We start from the raw sequence: 13,019 nt of genomic DNA on the forward strand, positions 1-13,019 counted from the left end.
CGCCGATGAGTAGAACGTCGTCGGCAGAGCTATTTTTGACTACAATATCATCGACAAGACGTCATCGGCTGCACAACCGCTGACAACATCAGCCCCATCTAAGGCATCAACGATGATCCCTTTGATGAAGCTTCCATCGGTGTCCTCGTCTTCAGCAGCCCTGTCGACGACTGTAAAGGAGACTATTTTTTTCTCTGATTAATTAAATCCAACACTCTTGCATCAGGATCCTATAATAGTGTCCCCTTTACCTCCAGGGGGATTTCTAGAAATGCAGGAATTGGTTGATGAGGGTTTATTTGGCCCAGCATTTAGCCCTACTCAGCTCATTGTTAAATGCCAGGACACTGACGAGGAAGGAGCTGATCAGGACACCTTTGGATTCTTAAAAAGTGACTTCTCCTTTCGGAATAGGCGTCAACAGTCAGTGCAAGGTTATAACACCTGTCAGGAGCATTATCCATACGATGGCCCTGATGAAGCGCAGCACAGTGTGCAGTGCCCCACCAAAGCAGTCCCTATATCTCTGGTCCCTGATCTGTCGCCTTTTGCTGAACGATCATTATAAGAGATTTCCAGATGTGACTGCCCAAATGCAACATACTCTGGTATGTCCAGATGCTCTAGAGGTAGCATCTCTTCCAAAACTCCACTGGGCACACAGCAAAAGGAAAAAAGAACATTGCCTCCCATTACAATAAGGGATGACTTTACAGATAGTGATGGGGATCAACAGACTGTGGAAGGCGAGATTCCTTCTGGATCAGCTTGAGATCACCCGGAATGGGACAATTATGTGGCACCATTGTCTGCTTCGCCCTCACCGGTACTGGCTGATTCACCTCCAGCAGATATTGGAGGTTTCCACAAGCTCCTTGAAAGAGCGTCCAAGTGCTTTGACATGCCTCTCCAGGTCAAGCAGATGGATTGCTTCCTTTATGATTGTAAGATTCGGCTCGAGATCAATCTGATCCATCCCCATAGTGGAATATATATGGCAGATGGAGCTGAAACTTATGAAGACCCCATCTTCAGTGGCAGCTGTAGACCCACGTTGGACAAAAAGTATGAAGAACCAGACAACTAGCCAACATGGTTCATTGGTCATCCTTGCCCTGGCTCCATCATTATGCAGGCAGCCCAACGGCGCTCTAAGAATCCTTTTCACTCCTTGCTCTGATCCTCCGGATAAGGAAAGTAGAAGGTTAGATAACATCAGTGTAAGAAGCTAGCTCTGTATATACTATACCAAAAAGTTGTACAGTGTTCACAGAGTCCAGTGAGTCCCCAAAGGTATGGCAGAGGTTAAAGTAGTTAATACCTTACTCTCAAGTTAGTAGTAGCTGGGATGAGCAGTTGGGCTTTTTCAGAGGGTAGGGTTTTAGCATTTGTTGTCGCACACTCATTGTATCAAAAACAACAAGAGAGGAAGGGATCAACACGGCTAGTCCCCTCAGTAGAATATCAATAAACAATAAAGCCAGTGTACAAGAAGGGGCACTCTAATCAATGTGAAACATCGATCAATCGAGCAACGAGCCTCAGATTCCCTGTGAACCGTTATGTTCATAGGAAGTAAGCTTGGCAAATTTGGAACAATACCCAGTGGGTATGAAAAAAGCCCTCACTCACCAACCTGGTTGGTGACATGCTTCATCATTGGGCTTCCACTGGGACGACCGAATGTCATCCCAGTGTGCTGCGACGCCAGGTTACTGCGGAGCTGGGTTGGTTGTGTGGGGAAAGTGAATTTAAAATAACCAATCAAGTCAAAAAAGAAACTTTATTTATTTTGCTTAAAAGGCAAGGAATAAAAAGGAGTGAGGGTCAAAAAAATAAAAGACCTGGTTCACTCCGTGGCGGTCAACATGTTTCTGCCTCATAGATTGTTAATCGGGCATTCGTCAGGACCAGAGGGGGATGTGCGTAGCCCCGGTGGTGTGCACGCACTAAGGTACACCCAACCGTGGGCTGATGTGTGAAAAAATCAAAAAACACACTGAGTAGTGTGAACTCCGCCAGGAAAGTTAATTGTGGGGAGAGGAACGAGTTTACTAGCGAGGCCTGTCCGTTGGAAGCCTCATGGGTCCCGGTAGGGGGGTGGGAGCAAAATGGCACACCGCCCTTGCTGCTCTCAACCCGCGTTATGCCTAAACAGCCTCTTGCTGCCGGGAAATTAACTTTCCTGGCGGAGTTCACACTACTCAGTGTGTTTTTTGATTTTTTCACACATCAGCCCACGGTTGGGTGTACCTTAGTGCGTGCACACCACCGGGGCTACGCACATCCCCCTCTGGTCCTGACGAATGCCCGATTAACAATCTATGAGGCAGAAACATGTTGACCGCCACGGAGTGAACCAGGTCTTTTATTTTTTTGACCCTCACTCCTTTTTATTCCTTGCCTTTTAAGCAAAATAAATAAAGTTTCTTTTTTGACTTGATTGGTTATTTTAAATTCACTTTCCCCACACAACCAACCCAGCTCCGCAGTAACCTGGCGTCGCAGCACACTGGGATGACATTCGGTCGTCCCAGTGGAAGCCCAATGATGAAGCATGTCACCAACCAGGTTGGTGAGTGAGGGCTTTTTTCATACCCACTGGGTAATGTTCCAAATTTGCCAAGCTTACTTCCTATGAACATAACGGTTCACAGGGAATCTGAGGCTCGTTGCTCGATTGATCGATGTTTCACATTGATTAGAGTGCCCCTTCTTGTACACTGGCTTTATTGTTTATTGGCACACTCATTGTATCCAGACCAATTGGTTTTTTATAAAGGTGTTACTTTGTTGTTGTTTTATTACTAGAACTGAGAATCACTTAGTGCAGACAAGTTATTACAGTTTGTAAAACTGGCAATATTTGTCAAGAATGCAGTATGGTTTTGTAAATGCAGTAAATACTTTAAAGTTTTAAGAAAGCTTTCTATAAATGTCTATCAAATACAGTTTTAGACTTTACAATGTATTCCTATGGAGGAAAACAAGGTTAGTGATTTACAGGTAAGTACCCGGTTTTGTTGTTCAGTCTTGGACTTGTAGCACTTACACTGGGAAGGGGTCAGTTAGGTAAAGAGAGTGCATCCTCAGCGGCACAGGGGCTGCCGGTTGCAGAGGTCAAAGGAGAGGTCTGGCCCAATGTAGTGCTATTGAGACAGGTCACAGGTAGGTACCTGCGGTGTCCAGGTCAGGGCTCAGGGATCGAAGGTAGGCACAAAGGGGGCCACAAGTAGGCACCAAAAGCACACCTCCAATGGTACACGGGCGGTAGGGTGCAAAGTAGGTGTCGGGCTCCCAATGCAAAACAATGGAGGGTGTCGGTTGAGGAGAGAGGCTGCAGGCTCGGCACAGTGACTGGAAGACGAGGTTGGAGTGTTGCTGGGCACGAGGACACGGTCAGTATGGCACATTCCAGGGCCAGGGGGCTACGGCTGCAGGGGTGTCCCTTCGTGTCAGGTTTTCTCTTCAGGTCCGGATGCGGTCGGCTGGACCCTTCAAGATGAGGCTACAGGCGTGCCAGTGGAAGTAGTCCAATGCCGGATCACAGGTCAGGATCACTGGGAGGACCTAGCTGTGGTGTTGGCCACTCGGGCTGTGGGAGTCGGTGCAGAGTGATGCAGACATGTGGTTCCGTCCGGAACCGGTGTCTGAGCTGGAGATGGTTGTTGGACAAATCCGGTGTCCACAGGAGATCAGAGTCTTTCCTTGAAGGCAGGGTAGATCCCCGGGGTAAGCATGCACGGGTTCTGAAGCAGGACACAGGCCAGTAGGGCAGAGGCCAAAGCAGTTCCCGCTGTCCTCTTCTCTGCAGCATGGCTCTTCGGTCCTTCTGTTTCTTGTCTTGTTGAATCTGAGGAATCTAGGTTCAGGGCTGCCCCTAAATTCTAGATTTAGGGGCGTTAAAGGGGCGTGCAGGTTAGGACCAATGGGTCGTCCAAACTCCTACTTCCGCAAGGAAAAGACTTAGCCAGCCACACACCCACCTGGCCCGGTCCCTGCTTCTGATCCCAGCCAGGTCTGGGGAGCCTCCCTTGGCCCGATGGACCCCGTCACGGGCACCCGGACCCTCACCAGGCCGCAGGACGAGTGCTCCCGCACCACACGGTCGTTCCTGTGGTGTCTACACCCCCACATATGTCACCCTCCAGTGGGAGGGATGCATATGCCTTGTCCTAATCAGGGTAATCGCCTTGTCTTCACGATGGAGGGGACTGAGATGTTTGCTTCACTTGGCCTCCCCACCTGAGGGGTGAGGTTGGTAAAGGTGGGCACACCTCCCTTTCTCACTGGATTTTCCCGGTGATTCTCCCGCCCACAGTTTGGGTCAGAACCGGTAGGAGCCAGCTGCTGATAGCAGCAGAGGCTGTGGGTAGCTAACAAAGGTGGCAAGCCTTTGAAGCTTCCCCTTTGAGGACCCTGCCCATTCTGAGGGAGGAAGCATGGCACCTCTGTCCAGGATGTGTTTTGTTTCAGGACCCAGAGAGCGGAGGCTCTCTACCCAGGGGTCCAGAAACCTGTCTGGTGGTGACAGGTGGCTGGTAGCCAGTCAGGAAACACACCAGAGCTGGTCGTTCTTCAGTGGGCATCTCTAAGATGTTGCATTAAATCCCACACTGGCATCAGTGTGGGTTTAATGTGCTGAGAAGTTTGATAACAAACTTCTCAATATTTTGTAAAGCCATCATGGAGCTGCGGAATTCGTGCTGACAAACTCCTAGCCCCTGTACTCAAAACGGCTTCACTGCACTTGTCTGTGAATGGCACATACACTGGAGGTGCATAGTACTCCTGCAGCTCTGCCCTAACCTGTGATATGGTGCACCCTGCTTTTAGGGCTGTAAAGCCTGCTAGAGGGGTGACTTACCCATGCCACAGGCAGTGTTGGTGGACATGGCACTTAGGGATGTGCCATGTCGAGTCCTCAGTTTGGTCTGCACCTAAACACGCAGCCTGCAATGGCAGGTTAGGGGTCTCTGAGGGTGGCACAATACATGCTGCAGCCCTCAGAGGCCCTTTCTAGCCACAGGCCCTTGGTACCAGGGGTACTTTTTACAGGGGACTTGCATGTGGCCCAGAGTTGTGCCAGTGGTGGAGACAAAGGTACAGTTTTGGGAAAGAACCTAGGCTCTGGGAGCCTGATTAGTAGGGACCCAGGGCACACTCAAGAAAGTTGGCATCCGGTGTCTGGCAAAAGGATAGGGGATAACCATGCAAAAATGGGCACTTTCCTACAATCTGTAAGCAATTCTCTGCTATGGTGGCACCATATATCAGGGCATCTGATGTGCTGACCAAATTGGGGAGATATGACCATCGGATGTGGTCTGTCATGTCAGCAATCCTAGAATATCTCCCAGAGGATAAAAAGGAGGAGAAGGAGATGTTCCAAGATGGTGAGAAGGGTCCTGCAGAAATTATTGATGCTGCCATGTATATGTCTTCTACAGCGTTCTGTCAATTGGCAGGGGCCACTGTCCTGCGTTGTCAAGGTTGGCTTAAAGCCACTTCGTTTCGACCAGAGGTGCAGGTGAAGATACTTGCCATTCCATTTGATGGCGAAAATGTTTTTGGAAAGCACATGGATGATGCCTTACAATCCATAAAGTTGGACATGGAAACCGCACCGTCTCTCTGCACATTGCAGCAGGTACGCTTCCATCCCTTTTGAGGAGGCAGAGGTAGGGGGCAGTGTCTGTCCAGAGTACCTTACCAACAGAATAGGTGTCAACCATATCCTTAATGGGGGTATTGATCGCAGTACTCCTCTCAGCAACAATATAGAACGACAGTATCGCCGTATGCTCAAGAGGCCTCACGAAGACGACCTCAGGCTGGAGGAAAATCCTATGACGCCTATAGACACCAATGATACTTCGCAGGCACCGGTCACCTCAGTCCCACCTCAGCACTGATTCGGAAACCCCTTTTTTAGATTTTACAATCAGAGGAAAAGCATCTCTATAGATAAATGGGTGTTAGATGTAATTCAGCGTGGTCACATCCAAGAATTGTGTTCAAAAGGCTCCCAATTTCCCAACTTGCAGGACGTCCCATCGTCATCTTCCTCTGCTGAAGCGAGAGATTTGTTTGCTTCTCTCCAAGAATGCGATAGTGGAAAGCCTGTTGCTTAAACGCAACACAGGTTTTTACTCCAACTTCTTGATGGACTTGAGGCTGTTGAACAAATACATAAAAAAAAAACTTTCAGGATGTTGTCCTTACAAGAGATCGTACAACTCCTGAATGCAAGGGATTACAGGACATCACTGGATCTCTTAGATGCGTACTTCCAAATCCCCATACACGTAAAAGATCGAAAATCTCTAAGGTTTGAGGTGGCAGGTTCCCATTACCAATTCAAAGTGCTTCCTTTTGGGCTACTCTTGGCTCCCAGAGTAGTCATGAAATGCATGGCCCTAGTGGTGGCCTTCTTTAGGAGAAACGGACGCCTAGTGTTCCCATACCTGGATGACTGGCTCATAAAGGGTCCCACATTTCCCTCTGCAAGGAAGTCTACTTGGGCCTGTCTGCAGCTCTTCAAGAACTTAGGCCTCAAGCTAAACAGAGTAAAATCGTCTTTAACCCCATCCAGGTCGACAGTTTTACTGGGGCAATTCTGGATACGAACGTTTTCAAAGCTTTCCCAGCTGCACAGAGGATTCATTGCCAATAATGGCTTCCCTCCCGAAAAGAAAGTTGACTTTTGTCCGGAAGCGCATGTCAATGTTGGTAGTGATGTCATCTTGCATCTCCTCGATGTCAAACTGTTTTTTTTGCATGCGACCTTTGCAAGTACAGCTAGACGGTCAATGTGTTCAGTGTCAGGGAACCTTCGAGGACACAATATCAATTACCTCGACTATGAAATCGGCGATAGCTTGGTGGACAGACACAGCAAATATCTCTCAGGGCCTATCATTCGTTAATGTAGAGCCCAATATAGTTATGACAACACATGTTTCCCTGGAAGGCTGGTGAGCTCATCTACAAGATTGTCTGCGCAGGAGGTATTGTTACTCATAATTTGTCTGGAATTGAAGGCGATTTTCCAGGGCCTTCAGTCTTTTCTTCCCAGACTCAGCAATTCCTCGATATTGGTGAGAACATACAATAGCACAACGATGTTCTACCTTACAAAACAGGGAGATACGAGATCAAAAACGTTTCTGCTCAAGCTCAGCAAATTTGGGAATGGTTAATTGTCTACAACATATCTCTGAGAGTAGAACATTTTCCTGGAGTGGATAACGCATGGATGGATTCCTTAAGCAGAACAGTGAAACAGTGACACAAATCGGAACTGAATCAGCGTCAGTTACTGCCCGTGTTCCATCAATGGGGTACTCCTAATTTGGATCGCTTTGCTACCTTTCAGAACAAAAAATGCAGGATGTACGGCGGCAGGTTTCCACAGAAAGGGTCTTTGGGAAATGCTTTACAGCTGGTTTGGACAGGGACCTTTTCTTTAGCTTTCCCACCCTTTTGGCTGATTGCTGAAGTCATTCGAAACAGGAACTCTGCCACCTCATTCTCATGGCTCCAGTGTTGTCAAGGCAGTACTGGTTCACAAAGCTTTTTCTCCTATCAGCGTGTCCGCATATATAATTCCAGCCGACGTAAGATATTCTCTACATGAAAGATGGTCAGGTGGTCCATCCACAGATACGTTCACTCAGCTTGTCGGCTTGGCTCCTCATGACTATGAGCTTGGGACGTTAAACTTGCCAGATGATTGCATGGTGATTCTCCAGCATTCTCGTGTGGACACCACAAGTAAAAGCTATGGGGCAAAATGGAAAAGATTTTATTCGTGGAGTAAAGCTAATAATCTGCATCCACTTTCTTTGACCTCAGAGCAGATTCTTCCTTATCTGCTACATGTAGTGAAATCAGGGCTTGTGCATTCCTCATATGAGTCGATCTGGCAGCTGTTTTCAGATTTCGGAGACGAACGGGGAAGATCTCGTTATGTTCCAACAGACTAATTAAAGACTTCATGAGGGGCCTCTTTAGAGTCTATCCTCCTTTGCAGTGTCCTCCTGTGGTACGGCAAATCAACACAGTATTGTCTCAGCTAATAAGAAGTCCTTTCGAACCAATTCATAAGCAGACATGAAATATGTGTCTTGGAAAGTTGCTTTCCTACTAGCACTTACTTCTGCTAGGAGGAAAAGTGAGATTTACTCCTTGAAAATTGATAGACCTTACTTACAGTTTAGGGATGACAGAGTCATTTTATGAACCAATCGTAAACCACTGTCTGCTCTGAATTTTTTTTTTCACGAACATTCACAAAGGGGAAGGGGTTCCTTGGGGACCTATTCCTGTTTGCAAATGGGATACCACCTACTTAAAGTAGGTGGCAAAATGCAAATGTTTTGCGACCACATTTCGGTCGCAAAACATTCCTACATAATGTTGCGATTCGTTATTAGGAAGGGACGCCCTAAACACAAATTATGGAGGATCTTCACACCTGAGCATCAGGTTACTTGGTTGTATTTGTTCCAACCTTGTGCATTTTCATTCACTATTTTCTTGTATTATTTTTCACTACGCAGTAGCAAACTTTTAAAGTGGTCCTGAGGAAGGCCAAGGATAAACTGATATTCTTGGTGGCTGAAACATGTAGACCAGAACCAGTAACATTCAAGCAGTTATTTTGTTAAAACAGTTTTTGCACTATTTTAAGTTGATTAGCAGAAGATACCTATTAAACTCTTTTCTTCTACTACCCAATTTTATCATCACTATTCACTCTCATGCACTGCGTCCGCCATTCTCATACACATAATATCTATTCACATATGTAGGATCTAAAACAAGCTACCTATATTTAGCACACTATATTTAAAACATCTGTGAGCTCCCTTCTCTCAGAGAGAGGGTTGTAGCCCTTGGTTGCACTAGTGTGCAACTAAGAGGAGATCCCAGATGATGAAGCATGTCACTTTGGTGAGTGATGGCAATCCATCCTTTTTTAAGGATTTTCCTTTCTCAAGGATTTTCCTTTTTTAAGGTAATGTCCTCTGACAATAGGAACACAGCTCTTTAGGTCTTTGTTTATTATATGGTCTGTCTAGACCTATTAGACCCATGGATATTTCATTTGTTTTGTGAGTAACTTTAGAGGAATATATCCATGCATGGTCTTTAAATGTTCCCTTAGAACCTCTATTCACTGTTGGTTGATATTGGTAGTAACAAAGGCCACTCGATGACAGCCTCCCACCCGTAGAAAGGTTGCATTTTTGCCAGTGTTTGGAACCATAGCCTGGGAATCAGATGGGGGATATTCGCAAGCACATACAGGAGATGTGGGAGACACATTGTTTTAAACAATGCTACGAATCGCAGTGGATGTAAGGAAGTCTGCTCCACCACCAACTTTGAGTTGGTGGGAAAATGTGAATGTTTTGCGACCGCATTTCATTCGCAAAGCATTTATACATACCAGTGCGTATCAGTTTTATGAAGGGATGCCGTAAACACGCTCCTTCCAAATTGCACTGAATTGCAGTTTGGGCTTGGTACATACTAAATGCCGTTTTGTGTTCGCAAACAGCACGAAACTGCGAATCATACCATTTGCAACCACAAAAAGGCTTTGTACATGTGGCCCTTAGTTTCATTGATTCGAGGCTCCCTTTTAAAGGCAGAGAATCTCCAAACATCCAGGACCTGACAATAGTGGGTCTTTGAGGAACAGTAAAAGGTTGTCCGCATATAGGACTATACAATCCTCCGGTCCTCCTCCACAGGACCACACCCGAATCAGACTGTCTCATCTGACAACACATGCTAGTGATTCAGTTGCCAGCACAAATTGATCGGGGTGGAGGTGGGGGGGTAGTGCAGTACTGGCAGGTACCTCTGCGGATCGGAAAGGGCGGTTGTGAGAAGTTGGCCTGGTATATGATGTTCACTAGTTAAAGTGACCACCTTGTACCATGCCAAGCAACCCTTATGGTGTGGTTGTAAGTAAACCTTTTCGGACTAGCTGCCCTAGTGGTAGCGTAGGCTAAGCAGTCTTTGAGGCTAAACTCGTTAAAGCGTGTTAAGCAGGCTGTTTTACCATATGTAACCCCCTTTTATACCAATGAAAGGACACCACACAGATATATATTCAAAATATATATGTATTTATTACTCAAATATCCCCTAGACTCTTTATGAGCACAGGAGCACAAATCGTTAAACAAGAAAGTATCACAATATACAGAAGTTGCACTTTATATGGATAGGCCCTGGTGGCCGCTCAAACCATATACTAAAATAGTGGTATAAGTACCATGACTAGGAAAGGAGAAAGGCCTAGGGCCTCTAGAATCGCTGGGCCTACAAGGAGCTAACTTCAGTTAGTGACCAGGAGGTCCACGGGTCGCGTGTGCAGTGAGGAAAGTTACACGCGGGCTCCCATAGGTTTTCAATGAGTGCATAAAAGTTCAAAAGTTACTGCTAAAAGGGTCTTCTGGTTGAACTACGAAATCAAGACTTCAGATCTAAACATTAGAGATGTCACTCTACACTTGGGCACCGGAGTGCCAGCTTTACCTCACCCACAGGAAGCGGGTGCATAGGTCTCGAAGTGCGTCTGGTTTCGTCTATCTGTTCAATGGAGCCTGGTGACAAAGATGCTGCAGGCGGCCGGTCCAGAAGAGATGCGGTGGATCCAAGGGTGGATCGGAGTTGTAGAAGACCTGTAAGCAGAGGGGACAGTGTTCACAGTCACTAGCCAGTGACCGGCGTGGCACCAGGTAGGTACCAGGCGATTTCTGGTGCAAACAGGTGAAGAGGTGTAGCTTGTCTCCGCAGCCACGTGGTCCCTGAAGGTCGACGACGTCCAGGAGTCGGTTCACGAGCTGTCCCACGCAGGCTCTCGCTGTCGGCGACTCAAAAGAAGCAAACAAGCCTTGGCAAAAGCAGGAGTCGCAGGAAATGAAGAAAGCTGTTTACTCGGACCAGCAAGGTCAGAGGGGCTGCTCCTTTGGAGGGAAGCAGGGGCCAGTCTGGGGCAACCAGACCAGCGTCGTTGTTTTCAAGATAGTTCGCCAAAATGGCCACTAGCCAACGGGCCAGGGACCGGGCAGGCGCGTCGAGTTGCAAAATGCAGAGGGGCCCCACGCAGATCGTGGAGATGCTGGAGGGCTCACCTTTGGTGCAGATGCTGCTCGGGTGTTGGGCTTCTCAGGACCCAAAGCACAACTTGGAGGGAGCCTCTGTTGTCGCGCTTGCAGCTTGTCGAGTGTCTTCCAAGATGGCTGGCTCCACGTGTCTCGGTGCCTCCACGGGTTCCTTCTTTGCAGGGACTGTGGATCGGGCGGTGAGAGGTCTGGAGGTCCAGTTCTTGTCGGTCCCTGGGCTCGGGCTCCGGTGGGAGGCGGCGGCAAAGCAAACGTTGATTCGCTGGTTGGTGCTTACATTAGCAAGATGGTCACTCCCTGACCATAGGGGAGATTTCCTTCAGTCTTCTGTGCAGCAGAACGTCGAAGTTCCCGTCTTCTTCTTAGTTTCAAGTTGATTCCAGGATGTCTGAAGTCTTAGGACACAGCTCCTACCTTTAAGCGGATTCTAGGGGCCGGACTACCTGCTAGGTCCGTCCCTAAGGGTTACACCCCCAATCCTTTGTCCAGCTCGCCCCAGGTCCGGGGCTGGTGTGCCCCAGGACCGGTTTGAACTGGCATATGCACCGAGGCTCCTTGTGAGCCTCAGGCATGTCTGATTCTATTCAAGCCTTACCTGACCAATACACAAAATCCTGTCTGGGGTGGTGCTCGCACCTCCCCTGGCAGGAAACCCTTTGTCCACGTCTCTCAAGCTGGAAGGACTCCCAGCAGCAGGAGGGCAGACTTGTGTCTGTGGTGGCAGCGTCCATTTTGTGGAGCTGAGGCTATGTCTGATTTTACCCGGGTTTCAGGTACTGTACATGTCGTGTCCCTCTAGAAGGGTGGAATGCTAACCCTGTCGCCAGAATTGGCGAGGGGTTAGTATTCCAATTCGTATGACACCTTACTCGACATGTTTTGATAAAGCCAAACCAAAGTTAGCATTTAACCGCGAGGTTCATAATGCACATAAGAGTATATGGTATGGCAATATCTGGAAACGGTAGAAGGAAGTTGTTCCGACCACTGCAGACAGGCTCAGCTCATGCCAGAGCACCATCTCACATGGAACCAAGCACTCTGCCTTCAGGAGTGTTAAGGCCTGCCATAGGAGTGACTTATAGGTTAACATGTGTCCCATTTAAGGTTAGGTATAGGTATACTACACCTAAGTAAGAGGTGGTTACACCAACTTACCCCAGCTGAGTGATCAGCCAGTTGTGTCAAATTGTTAGGCCAGGCCAGGGGTGGCACAATACATGCTTCAGCCCCTGGTAGGCCTTAGATACACCAATGCCCTGGGTACCTAGTGTACACTGGTACAGGGGCTCACAGGGTGATCCAATTCCAATTGGTTATGCACCTGGAGTGCATAGTGTCAATTTAGTAGAGAGAACAGCAGGCTGGGGGTCTGATTAGCAGGCCCACAGCCTCAATATGTCAAAAACCAGTGAAGCAAAAAGCAAAAATTTGGGGTGACCATAGGATAGCAGACCCTACTCTCCTACAGCGGTGAAAGGATACTATTAACCAGCACCTGGGCGGAAGACCTAGCATACAGGAGGTTAACAAGTTTACGGAAGAAGGGCCCAAAGTCAGCCCTTTGCAACACCTCCTCCAAAAACAACCCATGCAGCAGCATCAAATGCCTTATCAGAATCAATTAGGAGGAATGCCATGGGGCTGTTGAGACGGTGTACCTGGGACAGAGCTAGTTGGACTCTGCGTATACAGTGGTGGGTGCTCCTGTTTGGCATGAATCCACACTGGTCTGGGTGGATCAGGTGCAGAAGGGCCTTACTCAGTCGGATAGCCAAGACTTTGACAAACACCTTGACGTCAGCTTTGATAAGAGAGATAGGCCTGTGCGAGGAGCAGTGATCAGAGGGAAATGACCCTCAGTCTGCCTCC

General features: G+C 47.8%; 1 protein-coding gene across 2 annotated transcripts in view; it reads left to right on the forward strand.

Moving 5' to 3' along the window:
• The window catches only part of USP42 (ubiquitin specific peptidase 42), a 521,578-nt gene that overhangs the window by 290,380 nt on the left and 218,179 nt on the right, over positions 1-13,019 (forward strand). The gene's annotated exons all lie outside the window — the stretch shown is intronic.

The sequence above is a fragment of the Triturus cristatus genome, chromosome 10 (genome assembly GCF_964204655.1).
Source record: "Triturus cristatus chromosome 10, aTriCri1.1, whole genome shotgun sequence".
NCBI classification, from domain to species: Eukaryota; Metazoa; Chordata; class Amphibia; order Caudata; family Salamandridae; genus Triturus; species Triturus cristatus.